The sequence below is a fragment of the Emys orbicularis genome, chromosome 8 (assembly GCF_028017835.1).
Source record: "Emys orbicularis isolate rEmyOrb1 chromosome 8, rEmyOrb1.hap1, whole genome shotgun sequence".
In the NCBI taxonomy this organism is placed as follows: domain Eukaryota; kingdom Metazoa; phylum Chordata; order Testudines; family Emydidae; genus Emys; species Emys orbicularis.
This window is the reverse complement of record NC_088690.1, coordinates 85655696-85682517: the sequence shown is the minus strand read 5'-3', so window position 1 is coordinate 85682517 and position 26822 is coordinate 85655696.

Genomic DNA, 26822 nt, shown 5'->3' with positions numbered 1-26822 from the left:
TGAAACTTTAGAGCAGAGATTGGCAACCTTTGGCACGCGGCCCGTCAGGGAAATCCGCTGGCAGGCCGGGACGGTTTGTTTACCTGCAGCATCCGCAGGTTCAGCCAATCACAGCTCCCACTGGCTGTGGTTCGCCATTCCAGGCCAATGGGGGCTGCGGGAAGTGGCGGCCAGCACATCCCTTGGCCTGCGTCGCTTCCCGCAGCCCCCATTGGCCTGGAACGGCAAACCACGGCCAGTGGAAGCTGCGGTTGACCGAACCTGCGGATGCTGCAGGTAAACAAACTGTCCCGGCCCGCCAGTGGATTTCCCTTATGAGTCGCGTGCCAAAGATTGCCGATCCCTGCTTTAGAGCCTACAAGTCCACTCAGTCCTACTTCAGCCAATTGCTCAGACAAACAAGTTTGGTTTCATTTGCAGGAGATAATGGTGCCCACTTCTTGTTTACAATGTCACCTGAAAGTAAGAACAGGTGTTCACATGGCATTGTTGTAACCGGATTCGCATGATATTTATGTGCCAGATGCACTAAAGATTCATGTGTCCCTTCATGCTTCAAGCACCATTCCAGAGGATATGCATCCATGCTGATGACGGGTTCTGCTCTATAACGATCCAAAGCAGAGCAGACGGATGCATGTTCATTTTCATCGTCTGAGTTAGATGCCACCAGCAGAAGGTTGATTTTCTTTTTTGGTGGTTCATGTTCTGTAGTTTCCACATCTGAGTGTTGCTCTTTTAAGACTTCTGAAAGCATTCTCCACGCCTTATCCTTCTCAGATTTTTGACAGCACTTCAGATTCTTAAACCTTGGGTTGAGAGCTGTTGCTATTTTTAGAAATTTCACATTGGTACCTTCTTTGCATTTTGTCAAGTCTGCTGTGAAAGTGTTCTTAAAACGAACATGTGCTGGGTCATCATCCGAGACTGCTACAACATGAAATACATGGCAGAATGCGGGTAAAACAGAGCAGGGGACGTACAATTCTCCCCCAAGGAGTTCAGTCACAATTAACACATTTTTTAATGAGCATCATCAGCATGGAAGCATGTCCTCTGGAATGGTGGCTGAAGCATGAAGGGGCATACGAATGTTTAGTATATCTGGCACTTAAATACCTTGCAACGCCGGCTACAAAAGTGCCATGCAAAGGCCTGTTCTCACTTTCAGGTGACATTGTAAATAAGAAGCAGGCAGCAATATCTCCCATAAATGTAAACAAACTTGTTTGTCTTAGCGATTGGCTGAACAAGAAGTAGGACTGAGTGGACTGGTAGGCTCTGAAGTTTTACATTGTTTTGTTTTTGAGTGCGGTTATGGATAGTGATTGCACTACAGTTCTTGTATGAGGTGAATTGAAAAATACTATACTTTTATGATTTTTACAGTTCAAATATTTATATTATAAATAATATAAAGTGAGCACTGTACACTTTATTCTCTGTTGTAAAAGAAATCAATAAAGTTGAAAACGTAGAAAAACATCAAAAAATATGTAATAAATTTCAATTGGTATTCTATTGTTTAACAGTGCGATTAATTGCGATTTTTTTAATCACAGTTAACTTTTTTGATTTAATTGCGTGAGTTAACTCCGATTAATCGACAGCCCTATTTAGAATATTTGTAAAATTAGTGGATCATGGATTAAAATGTAAGATTTGGTAATTTTGTTTAGTGCTCCCACAAAACACAAGATTTAAATTTAGTGCATCTTAGGGTATTGAATTTAGGAGACTAAATCCTTATAAAAATGTGAATTGCTATAAATGCTGAGGTCTTCTAATACCTTAAACGCCTCAATGAAGTTAAGTCAGAAGAGAAGGCTAGTTAGCAAAATGAAAAAGAACTACCGTCCTTATTAAGTCCATCCTGATTCTCTTCTGGGGAGAGTAATATTTGTCTTTTGATGTAAACTGTACCAGCTTGTTAACTTTGTTAACAGCAGAAGATTATGAAATGACCTGGTAATTTTCCCTCTAAAGATAGAGAAAAGGGGTGAGAGCTAAGTACATTTTCCTGCATTGTAAGTATGCTATAACCCACATTTTCAGGCTGTCATTATCACTTTAACTAGTCAACATTGAGCTAAAATTAAACAGAAGTTGAAAAGACACTAATGCACAGGGTGTAGTAATTTTGTCTAAGAGCAGTCAACATTCCCCTGCACTGTACTTTTTCATAATTCTTGCTTTAGGAGATAAACAATTTGAGTGTTTCATTGAGGGTTACTATACTATACTATACTATACATTATACAATGTAATTAAGACTCAAGCCACAGTGATATTACAGAATGTAATAGCAATAGCAAACAATAGCAAACAACATGAGGATGGAATGTGTTTAAAAATATTTAAGCTCTACCCTTATGTTCATGCCAAAAAGAATAAATAACATGGAGATAATACATCTACCTATTAGTGTGTGAGGTTTAGAAAATTAATTTATAGTCACAAAAATAATTTCTGAAGGCACAGAATATTGTTGAAGATTTTCTATTAATCAAATGGATATATAATTTGAGCTGAAATGGTCCTTCCATTTAAAAAAAAATATTGTATATTGGCAATACATTTGCAAGGGATATCCTAGAGGTTATTGCTATATTGAGAAGGACTCTGACCTTATAAAGACTCCCTATCCTGCAAAGACTTATCCATATACTCTGAGGACCCCATTGTACTAGGTGATGTACAAACACAGAATAAAAAGACAGTTCCTGCCCCAAGGAACTTACAATTGAAGTTTTCCCATTGAAGTCAATGGGAATAATCACAATGCATAATGATAAACATATGTGGAAGTCTTTGCAGGATTGGGACCTGTAAGTTTGTGCTCATGTCAGCAAAATCACGCATACTTAAAGTGTTTGCAGGATAAGGGCCCAATATGGAAAAATCAAAAGCACCTCTATAAACATAACAGTAAACATAACGTGGGGCCGATTTTGTTCAACATCTTTATTAATGATCTGGATGATGGGATAGATTGCACCCTCAGCAAGTTTGTGGATGACACGAAACTGGGGGGAGAGGTAGATATGCTGGAGGGTAGGGATAGGGTCCAGAATCACCAAGACAAATTGAGGATTGGGCCAAAATAAATCTGATGAGGTTCAACAAGGACAAGTGCAGAGTCCTGCAGTTAGGACGGAAGAATCCCATGTACTGCTACAGGCTGGGAACCGACTGGCTAAGCAGCAGTTCTGCAGAAAAGGATCTGGGGATTACAGTGGACGAGAAGCTGGATATGAGTCAGCAGTGTGCCCTTGTTGCCAAGAAGGCTAATGGGATATTGGGCTTCATTAGTAGGAGCATTGCCAGCAGATCGAGAGAAGTAATTATTCCCCTCTATTTGGCACTGGTGAGGCCACACCTGGAGTACTGCATCCAGTTTCGGTCCCCCCACTACAGAAGAGATGTGGACAAATTGGAGAGAGTCCAGCAGAGGGCAATGAAAATGACCAGGAGGCTGGGGCACATGACTTACGAGGAGGGGCTGAGGGAACTGGGCTTGTCTGCAGAAGAGACGAGTGAGGAGGGATTTGATAGCAGCCTTCAACTACCTGAAGGGGGGTTCCAAAGAGGATGGAGCTCGGTGGTTCTCAGTGGTGGCAGATGACAGAACAAGGAGCAGTGGTCTCAAGTTGCTGTGGGGGAGGTCTAGGTTGGATATTAGGAAACACTATTTCACTAGGAGGGTTACCTAACCTAACGTCCGTCCTTAGAGGTTTTTAAGGCCCGGCTTGACAAAGCCCTGGCTGGGATGATTTAGTTGGGGTTGGTCCTGCTTTGAGCAGGGGGTTGGACTAGATGACCTCCTGAGGTCTCTTCCAACCCTAATCATCTATTATTCTATTATTCTAATTGTTACGATATTCCATGTATATTTATTTCAATATAAATACTCAAATAAATAAATAAAAATATGGACTTCAAAAAGTTGGAAGTCAATGGAACTACTCAAGTGAGAAAAAGTATTCACATTTTTAACTAGTTGTGTGATTGGGGCCATAGGATATTAAATGAAAAAAAGATGATAAATGTATTTCAGAGTGACATTGAGGATTGGGCCAAAATAAATCTGATTTTGTAGTAATTTGTTACTACAAATTACTACAAAACTGTATGTAGTAATTTGTTATGTAGTAATTTGTTATGTCAACCATGGATCTGAAATGATTTTGTGTATCAAGCATTTGTTCAGATATAATGACATCTCTTGAACCAGTTGCTATTGCCAGTGGCACTTAGTTCATGTTAGCATTCTGTGGAGCCATCAGATGATTCACTACTTTCATCAAGTGGATTAATCTGTGACATGCAAAATTAAAAAAAAATACTTGTACATTTCTCAAAGCTGTGTTCTAAAAGTAAGAGTCCATTTTCATTGCAGGATTTTTCCACTGAGTAAGTGACCTTGATATTCATAGGCTCCCTCATCATTCATTCCAGATGCATTGCTCTCACAGTACACAACAATGAGACACGTTGTAGAGAGAGGATCGAAAGACAGTACAATCATAATGCCATACTTGTGGGCTGGGAACATCTGGATTCTCATTTAATTTTGGGGTGGATCTCCCATGGAAATTTGAACTCCTGGAACTGGATGCCAGATAATTGTAAAGCAATTGCTATCAGCCAGAGCTGTGACATGATTATTAGAAGGTAAAACATTTCTTCTGGAAATAAATCAATGAACCTACTGTTATTTTCTGTTTGGAACTGATGATGATGATTGATGATAATAAGTTAAAAATAATAATTAATAATAAACATATTGTTTTTGTTATGTACCATGGTATGCTCATCTTTTTGGAGATACTGGGAAAAATTCTGACCCTATTGAGGTCAATGGCAAAACGCCCGATGACTTCAGTGGAGCTGGAATGTCAATTGGAAACTACACATTCCAGCGAAATCTTTGGTTCATTATTATCAGCCTTTTAGTTTGGAGTGTAATGTGTTGGTTTTTTGTTTAGTTTTGCAGTTTTTTTGTAACTTTTTATTCGAGTGTAAATTTGCTTTAGTCTTACTGTATTTTACTGTATATTTTTATGCTGGTGTCTCTCTCAAGAAGAAAGGCTTTATTCTTGCGGGTTTTTTGCACTGTTGATTTCCCTGGAATTCTGATTTAGAGAAAAATCAGGAGCCAGATATTTTTCGCTTGATGGTAATGAGATGGGCATTGACTAAATAGTTGCTAATAGCAGATGTTGAGTACTGTAAGTTTTAATCACAGAGCTGAAGTATGATGAGTTCCTGACATTTTGAAAAGATATTAGAACAAACTCTCAGCTGATTAGTTTTAGTGTATAAGAGCAATGTATAATGTACTTGTGCAATTGAAGCAAACTTACCAATTGCTATGTATACAGACTCGGTGCTGAGAAGATTATGCTGCACTCTTTAAATTACTATTCCTTCAAGCCCCCCAGCACAGCTAGGGAACTCCAGAAGGGATTGTACATTTCACAGGTCATTGGCACAGAGAGAGAAAGTGAGAATGACTCTCTAGGCCAGTGGTTCGTGTACTCCCCTGCAAGTGGGGAGGGGGATGCTTGGGTTCCAGTGCCGGCTCCAATTAGTATTTAATTATTTATACAAAGTGGAACAGCTTCAACAGGAGAGAGGGAGACAGCCCTGACTCAGAATAGGAAATAGCTTGGTTGTTAGGGCACTGACTTGTGAAGGGGCACAACTGGGCTCAAGTCCCTGCAGATTAATATCTAATATGTCCTTTATTTGAGGACTGTATATTAAATTTATTTTTGAAACAGGGAGATGGAATAGGAGCATGGATTGATACCTTGGTCTCCCACGTCCCAGGTGAGTGTGCTAACCACTGGGCTAATGGTTGTAAGTGTGGCAGTGCACCCACCTACTCTGGTTTTGTGAATGAGATCCAGTTTTGTGCCTCGTGCCCATAATATCAAAATGTTTCATTCCAATAATATCTAAATGATTTATTTTCATGTTTCCATTTTTTTTCTTTTTTCCTTCTGATCAAAACAATTAGCTGAACTGTACCGAATTCCCAGAATGTTTCAGTTGGCCCTATTCCCTTTTTTTTGGAGAAAAAAGTTTTGGCAGAAAATTTTTGCTGTGTGCTAGTTAACACAACTTTTCAAAAACTGCCCCCACTTTTATAGTGGCACCAAGAGGGAACTGGTGCCTTACTCAGTTCAACACAATGAAATGCGAGATTGTTTAAATGTTAATATTATTATGCCCAGATAGCATTTGCCTTTTTTCTTTTTAAAATATTTTTTTAAAAGAGGGGAAAAATTAAAAAGAAGCCCACATAAGTATGCACAGTTAAGTTCCAAAAGACTAAAGAAATACAAACTACATTCAACAGTGCAGTGCGTTTGACAATGCAGCTGACAGTATAGATTCTATAAATTTGTATATTATACAGGAATTTTTGGCTATGTTGGTAATCCTGTATGTTCAACAACATAAATTAAAAGATATCAGCAAAAAAATGGGGAAATATTATATAAGTGTATATAGCAAAATTAATGTTACTGCTGGTATGGTTTTCATTTGTGTGTCATTTTGGCCTGCCATAGTAGGAATTCTGTTATAATGTCTTTAACAGCCTATCCGAGTAGGTGTCATGCTTTTGCCATCTCTGAACAAGCTCTTGGGTACAGGATCAATATCTGGCCAAAAGTATTTATTGTTGAACTTACTCACCTGGGTTCTGATTCAGAAAGGTTACTTAAATATGTGCTTAACATTAAGCATATACTTAAGTCCCATTGATTTAGTGTGCTTTCCTGAACAGTGCTGCTTTCCTAAATTGGAGCTCTATTACTGTAGGAAGCGCTTAATTTTTGCCTTTCTCGATTTAAAAATAAATAAGATATGCAGCTGTGATCAAGAATCAGTGAATAATTTGTGAGTTTGTGAGGATAGATGAGAAACATTTGACTGATGGCTTTTCTAACCAATAATGGTATCTTATAAGATTATTAATGCCTTTCTGTTATATTATTTAAGATCTGTCAGTCTAGTAATTTCCAGTATACAGTCAAACTTCTGACTAATAGTGTGGTAGCTCCAAGTGGATAGTTTCAAAGCATCAGTATTGTAAGCAAGCTGAATTGAAAGAATAAACAACAATTAAACCCCCAAATGATGTCACTGTTTCAGCCACTCACAAGACACTGTCAACTTGATTTTAAAAAATTGACTACTGTAATTTTTGATAGTGCATTGTTAAGCAGCATATCCTTTGTGTATATGTTGGAGATTTTTAAGAGCAGGTTAGACAAACACCTGTCAGGAATGGTCTAGATAATACTAAATCCTCCCACGAGTGCAGGGGACTGGACTAGATGACCTCATGAGGTCCCTTCCAGTTTAATGATTCTATGATTATGCATATAGTGTTTAGCAGACTGGTTAGTGTATTCCTCTCGGTCTTGCTGTTGCTACAACAGAGGAAATAATCCCAGTTGTCTTGTTTTGTTTTTAATATCAGATGTATTTCTGATTTTTTCGTGAATCAAGATTTTCAACACTCATTGTAAAAGAAATCAATAAAGTTGAAAACGTAGAAAAACATCAAAAAATATGTAATAAACACTCATTGCTTCTAAAACCTCTCATTGGGGCGGGGATAAGAGATCATTTTCACACTGAAGAGAAGATTTGTTTACTGCTCTTGGCCAGTTCTCCCATAAGGACCTTGGATCACCTGCCTAAGCAGATCCCACTCCTGTGGATTAATGAATGAGTTTGGTATATTAATGCAGCTTTGATTGGTCCTGCTCTGAGAGAACCTGTGAGAGTTAGTTGTTTAGCACCAAGGATAGTTTTCCTTCATACCCTACACTTCAGATGGATCAAAGAAGAGGCTGAATGTTATGTGCCTCAGCAGTTATCCCCTCTTTGTTATGCTGCTAGAAATCTAGATCATGGTACTATATTGGTTTCACTTCTGATTTACACCTGTATAAATGAGTGGAGAATATATACCACTGTCTTCTGAGCAGCGAAACATAGGCTGTCAAGCTGTAAAGATGCCTCAGGTCCTTGGGGTCTGAAAGGCATTCTGTTGCTTCCAGTGCCTCTTTATAGAACCAGGTGCGCATGCTTCAATTCACAGATCTGGAAGGATGTCTTATAACATAAAATAAGATTTGATGTATTTCTGACTTTGAATGTTTCTAAGTAGTCCATACCCTGATGAGTTCCATGAGCAACAGCTATAGGGTAGGCACATTGTCTACTATTAAGAGTGGAAAAGGCAATCCATTTCAAGTGAATGCATTTCTCTCACGAAGGTCTTCCAGATGCCACAATAAATTAACAAAGAACTCTTAGAACAGTCCATGTTCACCAGCATCCTCATGGTGTTGTCAAAGTACTGGCTACAGGGGATTCTTTTCTCAGCAAGACATTTTTCAGGAATGTCATATAGGAAATTAGCAGACCACTGGTGATTCAAGTTCAACCATGGTATAAATGTATTCAGTGGTTTAGCATTAGGTGACTGGTTTCAGAATAATGATTATCGGGCCCTGAAAATCGCTGATGCTTCTTGGTCTGAGTCTAAAATATAGAGGAGTTGCAAGAAGATGAGAATCATTTTGCACTGTTAATTAGAACCCTGTGTGCCCATCAAGGACATGTAAAATCTCTTGTGTTCTGTTCTTTGTTTGCCTGTTGCCAGGTCTTGCTGTTCTTATTTCATTATTTAGAGTCATGGGACCAGATCTTTGGGTTGCGTAAATAGAGCTATGCAGATTTACCCCAGCTGAAGATCTGACGCCTCAGTATTAGATTTGAACGTGGGCCATTCTGATTTTTCTACAATTACTAAGAAAAGAGGTTGTATTTGAAAAACATTGGAAGATCTTGATATTGTCTGGGTGGAGAACTTTTCTGCGATGTTATTGCTACTGAGTTTTTTTCATGTTAAGATAGTTCTGATTTAGCATAGATATTAGAGAAGAATAACAATCTAACTACAATAAACTGTTATATTCCCAACAGATTTTTCACTCTAAGAGGTTAACAGACCTCTGTGTGTTGAGCCAGCTCATTGAAAGATATGTGCTGTTCCACCATGGGCTTCCAAGACGTTTAGCCCAGCAGAATCTGAAATTAAAGAATTTCAGACCTACCTTAATGAATATCTTCTGGTCAGGAAAAGCTGTTTTCCTACAGTAAATAGATGAAAGTCAGTAGTCTCAATGTGCTCCTCCATTTCAGGGTTTGAAACTTCTACTTCCCAGAGATGAAGACATTTTTCTTCTTTAAAAGATTGTTGGGAAAATGCAGCCTTTGATTTTAATGTATACACTTCCTAAAGTCTTAGACCCTCTCATTGGGAAGACTGCATATTTTCACAGGTGTGCTCTCACACAAATATTTCAGGCTGGGGAGAAAACTTATTATTAGATAAAAGAGTCTGCAGCATAACATACTTCTCCATGACATTGGAAAGAGTGATACAACATGTAATAATATAATACAGAGAATAGAAGGGAGAGGAGCTTTTCACAAAAGCCAAAGAGAAGAGAGAACCCAAATGGGGGAGAGGGGGGTGAGAGTTAACACAATACAAACCTTGAAATGGGTAAAGAGCAATACAGAATACAATCAGTCTTTCTTCCTGCTGTTTTATCTTTAAGACACATTGTATCTTAACTTGCTGAAAGACAGAAACCCTTACATCTGCTTTTACTATAAAGCATCTAAATACAAAAAAAAAGAAAAGAAAAGAAAAGAAAAGGAATCAATTTACCTTCAATGAAATATTAGCCTGAAGGTTTAATTGGAAATATGACTATATTTTTTGTCAAGTTTAGTATTGCCATTATGGCATCACTAGTATTGCCATTATGACATCATTGTTTAGTGAGATAAATATTAATGTTAGCTTTGCTGCTGTGTTTTCTGTCTCTTACAGGTTTAAATCACACCCAAAGCATAATATATGTATGTATCTATCTACATATGCACAAACACAAACAGAACTTTAGCTATGAAACCATTCAAGTTCAGATGACCATATACTATTTTATAAAGTGATGTGTTTGTCCCTTCCCCATTAAAATGACTTTTGAAAGAGGCATCCTGCTTAAAGATTACTTCTCTGGTAGGAACATATGGTAACATTTTGTATTCAAATAACCTAATCTTCTAAAGGAAATGAAGTATCCGAGTGTACTCATTAAGAAATAAATTAATTCATCATTTTCATATTCATCATCAATCACCACTCACTTGTGTCCAGTTTTCAGTTAAGATTCTCTTAACAAAAACATTTTCGTCCTTTACTGAAAGGATGGATGATGAATTTTCATGTTGTTTCAAGATTTGATGGTAGCTGAGCTGGCACAGCTTCCAGAGATCCAAATTCTGCTTGGATTTGTAATCTCATTGACATGGCGGGGTTGCACGAGTTGTAACTCAGGCAGAATTTCATGCAGGATGTCCTGTTTTGGTAGTGTTAAGTATAGCTAAACTATACTGCAGGGCATACACATGTGATCAAAGTAAGACAAGTTACTTATTTTCAAGGTGCATATTTATATAATTAGAAAAAAGAATCATTTCACTTAGAATTTTCACTAATCGTTATGACTGGGTGTAAAGGTTACCATTAATTAAACTTAAGCTAAACTTTTAAATATCAAATACTTTTCATTTATGTAAACAGTATAAAGCTTTTTTCTGAAACCAATTTCTGAGAAAGCATCTCTCTTGGTAGATATAACTACTCTACTGTGGAGCCTTCTAAACAGCAATAATAAAGAAAATAAAATATGTGGGGTTTTTTTTTTCAGAGAGTGTACAGGCTTGTTTTCTGACTTTTTTTAAGGATTTGGACTAATATGCACTCTGAAAAAGGAATGACTAATATGTTGGTATCCATTTAAATTTCTGTTAAGAATAAGAATGTATGAAAATGATTAACCCAGCCTAGGTTCCTATAACATGAAGATGATCACGGTCTGCCATCACGCTGTTAAAATGATGCATAAGCCTACCAGCATTCTCAAATGATGGAGTATTATTGCAGCCTCTTAAAAGTTGGGCACTGAGATAATTTGGCTGGTTTTGGAGGAAGAATGTACCATAACCCCTGTGGTTCAACTTTCATTGAATAAATATGGCATGCTGCTGTTTTTGTTCTCCTTTTGTATGGAAGCGCAATTAATGTGTCAAAAAAGAAGCATCATAAAATGTTCTGACTCTTTTCTTCAGCAAAAATTGTAAAACTACATTGAATCTGTTTTTAAAGTTATTGCCCAACACTTCAGGGTGATATATCCAAAACATGAGATGCAGCCTGTCTCTCACACACTTTACTGAAAGGTATCGGAATCTTTCTATGAGTGTTATAACAACTAACAACATTATGGTACATCTATATGTATATTAAAGAAACTACCATTCTTTTAGCACTTTTACTCAAGATATTACCAGTACATACTGTATATGCTACAAAAATATCTTTATACAAAGTTTTTATTGCATATATCACGTTAATGTAGCTTTGGTGAGAGGGTTGCAAGTATTTGTTTAATTGAATATAACAAACTATAACAATAGGAGTTTACAATGGTAAAAAAGGGGGGAATTTAGAGTTATTTGTGTCATTTTATACATATATTTGTTTTGTATCCAGTTATTGGAGGAACCCTAGAAGGCAGGGTGGCATTACATGATACGTACTGAGAATATTATCATTTATATGTATTGGGTTGTTTTAAAAGTGCTCTTATGCCCTGGAGATAAGATCAATATAAATGGAAGATAGATGAGATTACAAGCATAACTGTAGAGCTGGGCAAAACACATCATTTAAAAATTGGAAAAAAAACTCACCCTAAAATGAGTAGGTATTCCTACAGTGTGCTACTGATGTACTGAGGTATGGATGGCTTCACTAATACTAATATATAGTACTTATGATACCTAGCATTTATATTGCAATTTCTCTATGTACATTTTAAAGTGATAGGCTTATTCAAACTATTGGTGTCGAATTTGAACTAAGCATTCTTCCAGGTACTTACAGACAGTTGAAAAATATCCCCATTATGTTATGATGTGGATGCTTCACAATCCCTTAGGATAGCACTCTGTGCTTCTTGCACTGCACCCAACCTGCTCTAGAGGGTTGACTTGCTCCTTTGGGAACACGAGAAGAGATTGTGATTTTGTAGTGGGTGTCAGATAGAGACCACTCTAACAGCCAGGAGCAACTTACTCCATTATAATTAACTCTACTTTCTTGTGTTAATTTCTGTATATATTACAGGGTACTAGAGTTGAGCAGATAAGATTTTGCTTTTAATTTCAGTACATTTGCTCATGTCTGGGAGATATGTGGTAATGAGTTGTGTGCAAATTTTTATTTTATGTATATATATTATTTTCCCTACAAGGTACTCTGTGCACCAGGGTGCTGGTGTTTTGGCTACTCTATTTGTTCAGTATTTGATTCTCCTGAGTAAATGAACCCATTAACATCCTGATGAGTTTTTGCAGATGAACTACTTCTGCTTGGGTTTCCAGTATGCACAGGAAGATTTCTCCATTTGACCTTATGAGGGTGCTGTTGTGGAAGTCTTAATGCACATCAGTCACTCAATTCAGTGATAGAACTTTTATCAGCATATAGAATGGATCACAGGACTTTTTACAGGACATTTTGGGGAAGCCACTGTAGCTCAGCACAGCCTACTTAAGCAGATGATTCTGATGCTGTCATTTTTTCTGTCTCAAATGCTATATTTTCCAAATGCTCTAATGTTGTACCACCATTGCACCTTTTCAAAAAATAGGTTAAGGGTCAAATTCTGGATACCAATGTGCAAAGACTAATACAATAAATTTCAGTGACAAAAAGTATGTTGTAGAATGCAATGCACTATCATTCCGTTTCAAAAGTCCTGAGACAAAAAAACATGCAGGAGATTTAGAACAAATACTTGTGTTACAGACTTGTGCTTGAAAATGGTTAAAGGGTATGTAAGCTGGGGGAGCCCCACTCATTTCCATTCAAATGCCACACTCGCTGTAGTGTCAAAAAGTTACTTGTCCTGGGGTTTGGCTTTATTAACAAGGGGTAGCATTTGCATTGGCCTGACTCTGCTCACATTGAAACCAATGATAAAACTCCCACCCAACAAGAATATTTTAAAAATAACATCACATAAACTCACCTCTAAATCTTGAGAGGCTTGGCTGCTTTTGGGGCTCATTTTCTAGCTGAAGCTTTTTTTATGACTTGGTTGCTGCTAGACTGCCTTTCCCAAGCATCTGAATCAGACCGTAGCATCAGCTTAGAGGATAACTCCCACTTTCCCTTGTTCACAGTGGAGTCTAATGAGCCACATATGTACCAGTGAATCATTGGGACTTATTGTACATCTCTCTGTAGAAGTCCAGCACCCACTAACATGGGGAAACATAAGAATCTCGCTGTCCTATTACAGGGACATGCAGTAGGTTGTGTAAAACAGAGTTCCACTCTTTCTGTTGGCTGTAGTAAACATCCCTCATATTACAAGCTTTGCAAGGCTTGATGCCTGACAGTTACATGTTTTCAAAGTGTTGTCAATTGTAGGAATTAGTAACAATTTTGTTTCAAACCAGAAAAAATATCCCTTTCTGTTCCTTTTTTTTGAGGAGGGAGATCACAATTAACAATTTTCTGAAAGTGTCTAGCTGTATGGAAAAAATCCCTATAATAGAATATATCAGTTTTATATAACGTTTCTAGTAGAGTCCCTTCTTGCCACCCCAGGGTCTACTTTTTGCACAAGTTAGCCTGTCGTGGCATACATAATGGAAAGCAGGTTCGTTAGGATTTTCTAATAAATGCATATTGCTAATTTACATGTATGTTTTCAACCATAGCAATAATTTCTCCAGTTTATGTTTCTGACAATGATTTGGAAACTGTGACAAACTCACTCTAGTATAAAATCAATACAAAGCAGCTTTCTGTATTGTGAAATAGAAGGGCAAGGTTTCTTTATGCTCTAAATGAGAATGAACAATGATTTGCTTCTTTATGTGGATGCTTGTGTTTATATTGTCTAGACCAGACTCAACTTGCCAATATCAATATGTTAATTGAAAGTTAAGTGATAATGGATGAGAAGCAAGGATATTTCTATGGCAGTACAATTTCTGCAGAAGATTAGTGCATTAGTAGTCCGTTCTTTGAGATCTGAACTTAGTTAAGCCAGTTCACAGATCAGATGCTTAGTCTATATAGTGCATTATTATTATTGTACATGGGTACAATATGTGATGTAAAGTTGGAAATTACATACATTTACAAACTTACACTTTATAGCAAGGTTATAATAAGACACAAACTGCAACTATAGAATGTTGTCCATGTTTTAAAATGCAAAGTATTGAGCATATCCAGTTGAGGGGGAGCATATACCATAAAGTTCATGTGCAAATTGGGGTTTGCATACCTTAGTTGTGTGCCCCCATCTTTGAAAATGTGTTCCTGCAATAAAACAATTTCACGGCACATTAAGAGCTCAAATGGAGGTGTCATTTCACCTCAACCATTGTTTGTATTTGTTTGTATTTTGTACTTTATTTCTATTATTGTCAGTTTTAACTGTAGAAGCCCCAGGAATCATGGATAGGTGTTTTGAAGAAATCAAAATATATAAAACAATACAATTTCTTAAGGAATACAAATTAATGAGATACTATGTGGACTGTGGACTGCCCTGAGGCAGGGCTAGAAATCCAAGGCTTCACAGATTCTTCTCTGTTCCCTAGTCAAGAGTCCATTATGGCTGAGCATCTGTATAGCCCCTCCTTGTCCTCAGTACCCAGCATAGGTATTCTGGTTTTGCAGTAGGAAAGGATTTGCTTCTCAATTCTTAGGTGATAAGGATTGTCTGGCTATACCAAAAGAAGGACAGGAGACATTTGACATGGGTTTAATCAGGCTGCAACTTTATTATTAGATGTCTGGGACTACATGGCAGATAAAAGTGTACAGTGCAGGTAACCCCATGTTTTCCATAATTACCTGGGGGCTTTTACCAGCCTCCCCCTCATTTTTCCTCCAAGTCCCTCCAGCAAATTTATTGCTGGTATTGCGAGGACCTTACCATCCACCCCCCTCGTAGGAGGGCTAAGGTGGGCTATAAGAATGGGGGGGTTGACACCCTGCTGTACCAATTATAGGAGTCCCCAACCACTACCCGTTTGTTCCTTTAATGAACACCGCTTTTTAAGTCCTTTTCCAAGTCATTTATCTGGTCACTGTATACCTTTCCACAAGGAGGCGCCAGCGATTAGCTTGGCTGCCTCCCCCCCCAAACCCAGTCGGATTCCCAGACATCTTTTACTGCTCCCCCTTCTAAATTGGCCAAAACAAATGGGCTTCCAGGCTTTACAGGGGAACCCCATCCTCCTTGAATAATTTGGTGCCCCGGAGTGACCAAATTGCTGAGCTTCTTAAGACTCCAAGGGATTTGGCCACCTCCCAGTTAGAATCTGTCGAGCCTTGTCCACCTGGGTGGTGCGCCACGGCTCTCAGCTAGACCATGCGTGAATGCATGTCTGACAACACGGATCTGCATCAAGTCCCGTCTTGTTCTGGCAGTAATTGAACTCCTTTACACATTCCCAAATAGTGTTCTCTAATGTGTGCCACATCATGTCAGTGACTGCTGATGGGCCCCTCAGTGCACAGAAGCGGCATGAGCTGGTCCAATAACATGCTTCTCCTTCTATGCCAACACAGTCTTGCCCAGTCCTGGACCCCGGTTGCCAACCCTTAAGGCCACTAGGACATCCACCTATGCGCATAAGAAAACCAATCCTGTGTCCACCGATCCACACCACCTTGTCCATGGCTGGTCTGCCCACATCTGGAATGGAATGATAGCACATTAATGGCAACTGACCACCCGAAGTTGCACACCATATTGTATGCTTCCCAATGCCAACGCCCAATTGTCAGAATTGTCTGTGCCCCCGTTCCCTGCTGCAACACCACTGTTGTGGCCCCTGATTGCGAATGACTGAGCAACCCTTGAGTGAAGAGTGTTGTGCGGATATGGATAGCTCTTTAGCCCCACTGACAAATGTAATAGCCAGGGGGTGATTCCAAGATTGTTGAGGACGCCAGTTGACGGTTGCCTGTGACCCTGTGTTCTGCAGCACCTGCTGCTCTGTAGTGGGCCATTCAGTGACCAGTGACTTGTCCCATAGCTCTGCCATCTGAAAGGAGGCAGTAGATATCCATGCTACATCGGTAACCATCCTACCCCCAAGTTCCATGTAGGTACCAGAATTTACTCAAGTTCTTGGCTGGCTCCTGGTGCCAACTTCTGAAACCTGTTATGCAAAAGTGAGGCAAAGCATCTGCTATGCCAGTATAAACCCAGGAAAGGCAATAAAGCAATGGAGATTATCCTGGAGCCTATTTGAGGACCAAGCCCCAGGAGATAAACCTGCAACTGGTGTGCAGGCCATTGTGTAAAGGGCCCTGCTACCTCACCTTCAACTGATTCCTGTAGAATCCCTCCCCCCTTTTTTAAACCACTAAGCCCCAACCACGCCTATGACTTTTAATATGTTTTGCTTGACTGCACTTTCCATACCCCATCCACACGCATAATGGTTTTGTGTAACTGTGTATTATTTATAGTCCCCATGAACAGAATCCTAAACCCACAGGAATGTGCCCCCATCTGCTTTATAAAGGCACTGCCAACCTTCACATCTCCAGCTGAACTGGAAATGGTGCCCTTGCTAACCTGCGGGTGGCACTTAATTTAACACCTATGCTGGTTCCCCTTGTGACCCAGACTGCTCCGTGTAAAAGGGAAGCTCCAGGCCCAGGGCTGCACCTTTTAAATCCCTGCATTCCTAGGGGATGAGTCAGCCATTTGCAGCAGTTTTCATCTTTCTCCTCCCTCCTCCCCCAGAAGCCATAAAGCACTGTTCCTTTCTTTCAGTCATCCAGCCAAACACCCCCCTGTTCAAAGATGCAGGGCAGTCATTTGTGGGAACAGCTGCCTTGAAAAGCTGTTTCCAGTTTTGCCTCCCTGGATCTTTTCTACTCATGTGCCAAGGTTTTCATACTTCTTTGCCTCTACCTTCTAGAGGGGAACCATCACAGCGTCAGTTGCTGAACTGTGTTCTGAGTGCAAGCAGCTCTTGCTGGGGAAGAAAAGTAGACATGAACCCGAGGAAAGGGGAGGAGGAAAACGTCTCATGCCTATTAACCAGTGATGGCTGTAGGTCAGAGTTTTAGGTGGGGCACTGTAACTGCATATCTGCATAACTGAAGATGAAATTCACCCCTTTCTGTACAAAACCTGAGAAAACAGGCTTTGGAAGATGAATACCACAGGAATCATGGGACTATGGTTCATCTTCCTCACCTGTGTTTAGGGCAAAAAAGGATAATTTAAAATTTGTGGACACCAATTTTCTTTTTAAAAAATAATGAAAATATTTATTTGCAGTGTTGTAACTGTGTTGGCCCCACAATATAAGATAGACAAGGTAGATGAGGTCATATCTTTTATTGGACCAACTTCTGTTGGTGGAAAGGACAAGTTTTCAAGTTTCACAGAGCCCTGAAGAAGAGCTCTATGAAGCTGAAAACTTGTCCCTTCCACCATTAGAAGTTGGTCCAATAAAAGATATTACCTCACTTACCTTGTCTCTTTTAAAATATTTAGTTCAGAGAAACAAGAAATAGTCAGCCAGCTCTCACTCTGTTCCTCTTACTGCCAAATCAAGGAAAACCAAAAAAAAAAAAAAAAAAAAAAAAAATTGAATTACTGATACAGACTGTTCCTGAGACTATCTCGGGGATGCGACTCCCAATATTTTAGACACAGAGGTTCTTTTTATACCTTACGGGACTCCGTGATTAAAACCAAGCAAAATAATCACAATTATTATCCATGGCTATTGTATTATTAAAGAAAGGGAGAAAACATTAAATAAAACAATGCTAATGACAGAACACAAATAATAAACTTGTTACTTCCATTACAATATCTTCTGCATACCTCTTTGGGGAGAGCTTTTAGTGGTGATTACACCTTTGACAATGGACCACCTCTGGGGGCGTTCTTTGTTCAATAAGTTAAGACCAAAGTATATTGTTTCCCAAATGTATGTGAGTGCAGCTTAATATCCCATAGATACTGAAGCTCTTTAGGATTGGTCAAAAGAATTTGTTTAAGAGAAGGTGTATTTTGCTGGCTATTGTTAATAACCGGACCTTTTATAATTGGACAAAGTAATCAATTTTAAGTAAATCTTGTGAAATTGAAGAAAATATTAAAATCAGTTATTTAGAATAAGCCATCTACGTCACTGCCCTGAACTGTTTTGAGACTGGCAGTAACAAATATTATGGATTTTAAATCCAGTTACATCCCACTGTTTATCAACGTTGAGTTTCAGTCTCCTCCAGAAATAAATCATCTAACCATTTGGAAATAAACAGGAGAAATTGTTAGTATCTTAAGTTACAACAGTATTTCCATATTCCAGTAAAATTATTTCAAGAGCTTCATATCTACTACTTTGGCAGTTTTAGTTAACTTTCTCTCACCAGTCCATTTTGAAGACTTGGGGAGGTTTTCCTTTTGTTTGTTTCTTCGCGTCTTCTCTGTTCTTCTTAGCTGTCTGTAGTAGCTTGTTTGGAGATCTAGTCAGGATGAGTTGTGGAGTGCTTGTGGTTAAAGCAGGGTAATAGTGTGTGTCTGAAGGGTGCTCACTTCAGAGATTTGAATAACCTTCTCCTTCTTATTTTCATGAAATTATTGGAAAATATACCTCTTCCAGACTTGTTTAGATTCAAAGGTGGTTGCTGTCACCCTGTTATTGACTCAGTATCTTCAAGGGTTGTCCTTTGCAGCCTCTTCATCTTATGAAAATGCAGTTGGTTCATGTGTGTGCGTGTATATATATATATATTAGGGTTGTAATTATTTCTTGACAATTATATTTCCTTTGTTTTTGTGGTGGGAGAGTCTTAGAACATCTTTAAGTTTAGAGTTTTACCCCTTTCTTTTTATTCAATCCATTTTCTGAGATATCCCTTCAATTTTATTGGCATTCAGCAGGAAATGAAATTCTATTTTCAAAAAAATCCAAACACTCCTGTCTTTTATAGTTAATGGTTAGCATAGTTAAGTTTGAGTTTTAATTTAAGATTAGATTATTTAGTTTTCAAAACAGTCTTTTAAAAATTAAATAATTTTTAGAATGGCATTAGCGTAAATAGTTATTAAATAAGGCATTGATTCTTCATAACAATTTTTGGAAAAATAATTTTTCTTGTCTTCCTGAGTTGGGTGATGGATTTCCTTAAGAACTGTCAGTAATTAATTACCGTAATTCTCCATTAATATAAATATTCTATACTTAAATGCCTTCTTACATTAGTAATTAGTTTTGCAATGTCATAAGATTCCATGTTGGTACATAAAGCATTTTACCATTTACATAGCAGTGATATTAGAAAATTATATTAGGAACTCTCTGTTTAGTTAATATATTTGCAAGTAGGTATTTCAAAATGGTGTTTGCCATTTCAACATTTTAAAAAAGTAAATAAAAGGTTTTAAACATTTCCAAGTACACATTTTTCCTAGAGGTTTTTCTGAATTAAGTTTTTAGAGTACTTATTCATTTCAACTGGGATATTTCTAGAATTCTTTCTGTGGGTTTACGTAGAAGTTCTTCTTGGGACAGTCAAAAATCCCACTTTACCTAGATGTATTGCTCTGCTAACACAACCATAGATTCCTTTTCACAATCAGGTCATTTCCTAAAACATTAATGTTTTACGTTGTTTATTTTCGTGAGATAAAGATTATTTTTGTATCAAACTGATATCTTATGCAAGAGGAAGGCATCCTGGTCTAGACACGACAAATTTTTGGTTTGTCTTTTGACTGAAGCTTCTTGGAATTGCAATCTGAAGGTTACAGCAACTACACTTCTACTGAATATTTTGCATAGAGCAGAAATTTCAGTAACCCATAAATCCTTTAAACATATCAAAAAAGAAAATAATATAAAGTTAAAGCAAGATAAATTTTAAAATGCAGCTTTTCTGAGTTTGTATAACACTCTTAGGGATAATAAACAGTTTTTATGTCTAAAGAAGAGTGATCTTGCTGACATTTGCTTGTCTCCAAGGTGACAGAAGCAGAAACTTCCTGGAATTTCTTTAATTAGCTTGAACATTTTGTAACATAACTAGCTAAACATAATAAATATTTTTCCAATATCCTGGCTATAACATACTTGTAACTATATCTTAATATTTAATAAAGATGCAGATAAGTTTGTGATCATCTAATATAAAAAATAATTTTATTAATATCACTTTTGCCTCAGTATTGAAGTCTTTCCCTCATATGTGATTAAGTCACAGGGCTAAGATAAACTTGATAAAGATAAATATGATTCCAGCCATGAGCTAGAGTGACAGCACTTCTCTGCTCTCCTTGTGAGTATTGGACCTGTGTAGTTGCAGATCCTGTGGCACTCCCTCCATGGTGTGCTCTGCCCTTGACCCCTATACTCCTTGTCCCCTCACCATGAAGTTTAAATTCTGCAGAGAGCCATAGTTAGGACTTCAGCACTGAAGTAAATTTCACCTCAAACAAGGCCTCTGCCGTTCCAACTCTTGTTTATGGTTGCTAGACTGAAGTCCTCTTGCTGCTTTGGAGCTCTTTAATACGTTTCAATTATTACACACCCTCTGGTCTTATGTAATATATGAGCAAGAGAGTTAATTCTCAGCTTCCTGGTGATAGGCTGTACCTAATCATAGTACATAAGCAAAATAGAGGATTATGTGTAGTGTTATAGAAGGTTTTTTTTGGGTACTCTGTTAGGATGATCTGCATAATTCAATCATGACTTTGCCGCTTGTGGTAATGCACCCACCCTAAATGTATACCAATTAATATTTTTATGCTACATCATGCTATCGTGTGTGTGTGTAATGTTATAATTTGGATGTATACAAGTGTGATGATATGTAATCTTCCAGCATTCTGAGTTAATGGAACTGTTTTGTAAACTTTCATACTATTGATGCTGTGATAATTTGACAGTCTGTTACAGTAGGAAAAATGTATACAGTAAACTCAGTGGCTCATTTTACCATGTACAAAAGAATGTCCTTTGTACTGCTATTATACCTTCTGTGGTTGGATTGCAAAAGGCCTTCCTTTGCAGATTAGAGATACCACGTGGGTCACAGGTAGAGTAAGTCAAAGTGAAGTGAGGGGTGTTTTATTATTGATAACAGCAATCAAAGTTGCTATAGCCAGTTTACATCTAAACAGCTAATAATTTTGAAATTTTTTAGATGTGAAGTAACCAATTTTGTGTTCTTATGGTAGCATGAAAATGGGCAAAGAATTTACACAAATAACTAAAGATAAAATGATGAAACAATATTTGGAAATATTTAGCATAATCAGCTAACCCTGAACTCTGGTTCCTTCTGGACTTGAAATCTATGAATCCCAATATCCCATTATGGTTGAAAGACCCTACACATCAAGTATTATCCTCCATATACAATGCAGAAATGACACTATGCCCTCATCCACTGCTCCACTATGAGGCAGAAAGACCGAGCTTCCTCATCTGTACTCCCCAAACAGAAAGTAAATCCCGTGATTCCTTTCCTAGTCATGCCACTGGTGAGTAGCAAATCTATCTTCCAAATAAAGACCACATTTATGCATTTACCCAGTTCACAGTGCACAGATCTTGAATGCCCTGGTCATAAAACTAGGCTAGTGTATTACTTATTTGCCAAGGAAGTTGCTATGATGTAAGTGTATCCCCGTTAGATGGACAGTTGGCCAGTAATTGAAGGCTGTGTATAAACATGACAGAGACTGCTGGAATTTTGATGCCTTCCTTTAGTGTTCAGTTCCTTATTTTTATATTAGGGCAGGGTGGGCAATGGGCAGGATGGATTTTGCTCCAAACCGTGTGATGTCTAAAGGGGATGGGGACATATTTGAAATTGATATATCAAAAGAAGCTTTAGACACTAACTAAATTTAAAGTTAGGGTAAAAAATTTTAAAGATTTGTGACTCAAAAATATTTTGACCAACTTTGTAGTAAAAGTTCCCCTTTACTTTAAGATCATACCTGATCATTTTCAAGCCAAACCTATTTTTCAGGCTAAAGGTATAAGGGGACTAAAAATTCAGCTTATAATAGAACCAGATTACAAAATTAACAATGGAGCTATAACAACTTTATAATAATTCAAATTAATATAAATCTTGTGGGTTTCATTCAAACAAAAGACCAATCGTCCCTCTTTCAGTCATCCAATTCCTGCTGAATAGTGAGGTGAGATTCTATCCCCTATATATCTTTTCCTAAAATGCAAAATTCAACCGCAAAACTCAGATCACATTTACTGAAAAGTTTGCACAGTCTTGAAAACAAGCAAGGTTCAAGTAAATCCACTACTTCTGTTCGGGTATCAGGGAAGGATTTAGAAACTAGAAATGGACCTGAATCCAAAACTAAGTCTGAACACCCCAAATTTTTGGAAGTATTTGATAATGAACTTGAATACAGGTTAAATTTTGCAAGTGGCCACTAGGGTAGCTCTATTCTATTCTATTCTATTCTGTTCTATTCTGGGTTCTTATATCACCTTCATTACTGTAGTATTTGAACATTTTCCAGTCATGCATTTAGGGCTCATCAACACGGAGCAGCAGTATGCACTAATGGGCTGTGACTTCTAAAGGCACTAAGGGGTTGGGCATTAATTGTTCCGTGTACACTCTGGTAATGCTCATTAAAAGTTCCTAGTATGTTAAAGCACATGAGGGAACTTTTAATAGGCACAAGAAGATCTACACAAATCAATTAGTGCAAAACATGTTAGTGTGCTTTAAAAAAATCACACCCCCTTAGTGCACATTACCCCATTATGTGCACGAGCCATAAGTGATGTGATTAATACCAGTCTTTCTCTCACTTTCCTGTCGCTGGAAGGGAATTGTGTGTGCAATATAGTGTATTGATAGGGTTTTGTTTTCTTAAATATACACACTGCTATGTGCTTATATTAGAGAAGGCTGTAGAAGAACAGTGCCTTGCACTTGGATCAAAAGATGATGAGGTTTGTGATGAACCAAAGCTCCTGACTCAGACACCTCTGAAATTTCAGGCATTTTGGAATCCAGATCTGAACTATTTGGATTTGCTTATTTCTAAGTGGGAAATACATTGGAACTGAAATCACAGAAGATATCAGGTTCACAGTCCTGGCAAATTGAAGTGGTTAAGTTTTGCAGAGAACTAGTCCCCCTGCCAAGTAGCTAAACCCTCTCCAGTTTATCAACATCCTTCTTGAACTGTGGACTCCAGAAACAGTGCCAAATACAGAGGTAAAATTACATCTCTACTACTACTCAAGATTCCCCTGTTTATGTATTCAATGGGAACATCAGGTCTTTTCACCACAGTGTTGCATTGGGAACTCATATTCAGCTGATTATCCACCCAAACATCCAAATCTTTTTCAGAGTCTCTGCTTCCCAGGATAGAGCCCCCATACTCTTAAGTATGGCCTACATTCTTGGTTGCTAGATTTATACATTTACATTTAGCCATATTAAAACACATATTGCGTGCTTACACCTAGCTTACCAAGTGATCCAGATTGATCTGTATCAATGACCTGTCCCCAAGTGTTTGTGTCATCTGCAAACTTTATTAGTGATGATTTTGTTTTTTTCCAGGTCATGGATAAAAATGTTAATTAGAATAGGGGCAAGAACAAATCCCTGCAGGAACCAACTAGAAACACACCTGTTCAATGATGATTCCCCATTTACAATTACATTTTGAGACCAGCTACTATGCAGTGTAGTTGTAGCTGTCTTGATTCCAGGTTATTCGAAAGGCAAGATTGGTGGGGTAATATCATTTTATTCAACCAACTTCTGTTGGTGAGAGAGACAAGTTCTTCAGCTCTGAGACCCGTCAGTTAGCCAGCTTTTACATTTAATGTGCGCCACGTTAATTTTATATTGTTCTAGTTTTTTAATCAAAAAATCTCAAGTGCCTTATAGAAGTCTGTTACATCACACTAGTACCTTTATCAACCAAACTTGTCATCTCATCAAAAAAAGATATCAAGTTAGTTTGAGAGGAACTGTTTTCCATAAACCCATGTTGATTGGCATTAATTATATTACCTCTTTAAATTCTATATTAATCGAGTCAGTCACTCCAGTATCTTGCCCAGGATTGATGTCAGAATGACAGCCCTATGATTACTGGGTCATCCCATGATGCTTTTAAAAAATTGGCACATTAGCTTTCTTCCAGTCTCGTGAATTTCCCCAGAGTTCCAAGAATTACTAAAAATCAACATGAATGGTCCACTCAGTTCATCAGCCAGTCCAGACTGCTGATTTAAAATGTCTAATTTTAGTCGCTGTGTCTAACATCCTCCAGAGATACTAGTGCAATGGAAATGAACACTTCTGCCATTTCTGCATTATTATTGGTTTCTATCTAGTATCTACCACTTCCATTTAGTAATGGACCAATACCATTGTTAGGATACTTTTTGTTCCTAATATACTTTAAAAACTCATTCTTATTGTCCTTAACTTAGCTAGCCAAGAAGTCTTCTCGTGTCCCTTTGCTTCCCTGATCAGTTTTCTACAGTTCCTAGCTTCTGAATTATATTTATTACTCTCAACTTCACATTTCTTCTATTTGTTATATATTATTATATTTTTATAGTTGCCTTCACTTCCTCTCTAAAACAGGTCATTTTTGTGAATATGGCCTTCTTCCTTGATTGTGGCTTTTTAGGCATCTAGTAAAGTGTTCTTAAACAATTCCCAATTATCATCCACAATATAGATTAAATTCTTTCTCTCAGCTGATATGGCCCATCATTATTTTAAGCTTTGTTAAACTGGCCCTTTAAAGCATCAAGTATATGCTTTATACTTATTAGATATCTCCTTACGTATCTCATTGGTCTGGATTTTGTTTTGTTGGCATATTATACATGTGTTCAAAGCATGATCAATTGTACCTAAGTTACCATTATTTTGTAGTTCTGTGGTCAGTTCCTTTTTATTTGTCAAGATGAGATCTGACATAGAATTCCCCCATGTTAGATGGAACATTTTTGAGTTAGGAAATTGTTGTCTATAATATTTTAAATTCCATGAATGTTTTAACTCTGGCAGCATGAGACCTGTAGCATATGTCACTCAGATTGAATTTCCCTATGATCACACAGCCGACACATTATAGATAGGTGTATAAGGAGCTAGTCATCCTGTTCCTAAGTGTAATTTGATGATCTGTAGCAGAAACCAACTAATATCCTATCTTGTGCTTTATTTGTTAGGACATTGATCCATAAGCATTCAGGAGATCTGGATTCTGTTCCCTGCTTTGTCACAGGCTTCCTGTGTGGTCTGTAGAATGGGGATAATAATGCTTCCCATGCTCACAGATATGGCGGTGACAGGTATCACAACTTCTAAATAAATAAAATAATCATTCATGATGGAATAAAAAAACCCACCAGAAATACAAACACAAATGTCTCTGGTTTTAGTTTTATGCACTTTATCATCTACAAAGTTCCATTCACATCTGTGGTGCTGAATATATTGTTTAATAACAGGTGTAATTTCACATGTCCATGGCATAAATCCACAAACAGTGGAAATTGAATCAAAAGCAATCAAAGAAACCCAAACAAACCAAAACCCCAGCAAACAGATTCTGACTCTGAAACTTCAGGTTTTTTACACAGGAAGAGTGAAGGATGAATTGTTAGACTTAACTTTGAATTTCTGCAGCTTTCGGCAGTTTGTGTCACCAGTGTAAAAGGGATGCTATTGTGCTTGATTTGGCCAGAATTCTGATCTACTTCCTTTTTTGTATAACTCTCATCAAAGACCATGGAATTCTTTATGTGTGTTTTTCACCGCTGGGAACAAATGTTGCAATGTTCTTTTTTCCCCCCATTATAAAAAAGATCAATGCCAGCAGCCTAACACTCATGAGCAATCCTATTATAGCAAACCACTGTTCGCATATGATTCAGGGAAACAATTTGGTAAAGAAATAGATTTAAGTTTCAAGCTTCTAACGGATTATTACAAACAGTGGAGAACAATATGATTTTAAAAATAATTGTAAGTATCGTGATATCCTTTTAACGTGATTTAGACATGTCTTTGTGTATTTAATAACTATACATTCATTTCAATTAACAACTAGGAAGTAGCCTACAGAAAGTAGACATAAAGATCAGAATGGCCCTCCACTGTATATATTTGTTTATTCATATTAGTTCTACTTACCTTCCTCCACTGGCTTCCTTGGACACAATAAATCATATTTAGGGCTCTTCAGGACATGGTGGCAGTGGTCATTAAAGAGGGCAGGGTTTATGCAGAAGGTAGTTCAAGAAGGTATTCCTTTCCCAGCACTCACTAAAATCTGGATAAGATCCTTTACCCCTTGGTGACCCTCCCCTGAGATCTCAACACTACTTCTGGAGCTGCCCTTTCCCAGAAGGGCATCTCTTTCTCTCACACATTCTGCCTCTTGAAGTCCCCAAAGGGAATATGGTGGATGAGCTTTGGGCTTTTCCTCTCCTACTCCTGCTGCTTTCAGACCCTTCCTTCTCCTTTGTACAGTACTCCCTATGACTCTCCTTTCAATGACCATGTTGCTCACCAACTATGTGAATTCCTTACTGCTTACTTGAAATCT